We start from the raw sequence: 2707 nt of genomic DNA, 5'->3' as shown, positions 1-2707 counted from the left end.
CATGATGTCAAATGAAGAGGCACTGAGTTTGAAGGCAGGCCTTAAAAACATCCACAGGTACACCTCCAATTGACTCCAATTAGCCAATTAGCTTATCAGAAGCTAATTGGCTAATTTCCTAAAGGCTTGACCTAATTTTCTGGAATTTTCTAAGCTGCATAAAGGCACAGTTAACTTAGTGTATGTAAAATTCTTACTCACTGGAATTGTGATGTAGTCAATTAAAAGTGAAACAATCTGTCTGTAAATATTTGTTTTTTGACACACGGAAAATTACTTGTGTCATACACTTAAGTTTAAGTCATTAAAACAACTATTTTGTGTAAGTAAATTTCTGACTTCAACTGTGAATAATAATCTAATTCTCACCCAGAACTTTTATATTGCTTCTGAAGATATGGATTTAACCACTGGAGTTGTATGGATTACTTTAGTGATGGCTTTATGTGCATTTTAGAGCTTTAAAGTTTTGTTTGCCATTCACTTGCATTGTATGGGCCAACAGAGCTGAGATGTTACTTTGTGTTCTGCAGAAGAAAGAAAGTCATACACTGGGATGGCATGAGGGTGAGTAAATGATGAGAGTATTTTCATTTTTGTGTGAAATATTCATTTAACGTTTTATGAACTTATCCTCAAAATGAGTAGATAGTCCAATGCATTATGAAGCAGCAAGTTACAGCGACATCTGGCGGTTGTTACGGGTACTTTCCCAAGTTCCTTTCACGGTGTGAATCAGAATCAGCTTTATTGCCAAGTATGCTTACACATACAAGGAATTTGTCTTGGTGACAGGAGCTTCCAGTGCACAACAATACAAACAATACCAAAAACAGCAGCAAGACATAGGCATTTAAAACAAAAAAGAATAAAAAATAAATAATTATACATATTCGTACATACACTCACCTTCATACATACCCACATACACACACGTATTGCAAATCTATTACAATCTGTTATATAAAGAACAAAAATACAGTATATTATGTACAGAGCAATGTAAGTAATGGCAGAAGTGGATATGTTGGATAATATAAATAGACTTAAACTGTGTATTGCACATAATTATTGCTCAATGGGGCAATTTAATTGTACATTAGGTGGATAGCCTGAGGGAAAAAACTGTTCCTGTGCCTGACAGTTCTGGTGTTCAGAGCTCTGAAGCGCCGGTCAGAAGGCAACAGTTCAAAAAGGTAGTGGGCAGGGTGATTGGGGTCCAGAGTGATTTTTACAGCCTTTTGCTTCACTCTCGAAGTGTATAGTTCTTGAAGGGGGGGCAGGGGGCAACCAATAATCCTCTCAGCAGACCGAACTGTCCTTTTGTAGTCTTCTGATGTCTGATTTCGTAGCTGCACCAAACCAGACAGTTATTGAAGTGCAGATGACAGACTCAATGACTGCTGAGTAGAACTGTTTCAGCAGCACCTGTGGCAGGTTGAACTTCCTCAGCTGGCGAAGGAAGTACAATCTCTGCTGGGCCTTTTTCACAATGGAGTCGATGTGTATCTCCCACTTCAGGTCCTGTGAGATGGTAGTGCCCAGGAACCTGAATGACTCCACTGCTGCCACAGTGCTGTTCAGAATGGTGAGGGGGGACAATGTTGGGGTGTTCCTCCTAAAGTCCACAGTCATCTCCACCGTTTTGAGCGTGTTTAGCTCCAGGTTGTTTTGAATGCACCAGACAGCCAGCCGTTCAACCTCCTTTCTATATGCAGACTCATCATCATCTCGGATGAGGCCGATGACAGTGGTGTCGTCTGCAAACTTCAGGAGCTTGACAGAGGGGTCCTTGGTGGTGCAGTCATTTGTGTAGAGGGAGAAGAGTAGTGGGGAGAGCACACATCCCTGAGGGGCACCAGGGCTTATTATACAGGTGGTGGAAGTGAATTTTCCCTGCCTCACAAGCTGCTGCCTGTCCGTCAGAAAGCTGGTAATCCACTGACAGGTAGAGGTGGGAACAGGGAGTTGGTTTAACTTAGTCCGGAGTATAGCTGGGATGATTGTGTTGAAAGCCAAGCTGAAGTCCACAAAAAGGATCCTTGCGTATGTCCCCGGTCTGTCCAGATGTTGCAAGACGTGATGCTATCCCATGTTGACTGCATCATCCACAGACCTGTTTGCTCGATAAGCAAATTGAAGGGGATCCAAAAAGGGTCCAGTGATGTCCTTCAGGTGGGCCAACACCAGTCTCTCAAATGACTTCATGACCACAGATGTCAGGGGACAGGTCTGTAGTCATTAAGTCCTGTGATTTTGGGTTTCTTAGGGACAGGGATAATAACTGAGCGTTTGAAGCAGCATGGGACTTCACACTGCTCCAGTGATCTATTGAAGATCTGAGTGAAGATGGGGGTCAGTTGGTTAGCACAGGAAGGAAGGCACGCTGGTGAGATGCCATCTGGGCCTGGAGCCTTCCTTGACCTTTGCTTCCGAAAGACACGGCACACATCGTCTTCACAGATCTTGAGTGCAGGGTGTGAAGCATGTGTTCTGGCCGTTCTGTCACAACGTCACCTTACTTTAATAGACTGTATGCATTAGTCAGTTCTGATGACTTAAAGGACCAATTGATGTCTACTGATTCTTCCACTGTAGGACGGATTCAGGGTTATCTGCTGAAGCTTTATTTATTGCTTGAGACACAGAGACCAGGAATGCTGCTCTAAACTGCCATGACATTATCAGAGATTTGAGGTAAGAGTGC

This window comes from Xyrauchen texanus, chromosome 1 (assembly GCF_025860055.1).
Source record: "Xyrauchen texanus isolate HMW12.3.18 chromosome 1, RBS_HiC_50CHRs, whole genome shotgun sequence".
In the NCBI taxonomy this organism is placed as follows: domain Eukaryota; kingdom Metazoa; phylum Chordata; class Actinopteri; order Cypriniformes; family Catostomidae; genus Xyrauchen; species Xyrauchen texanus.
The sequence above is the reverse complement of the archived record's forward strand: the minus strand, read 5'-3'. Positions refer to the sequence as shown.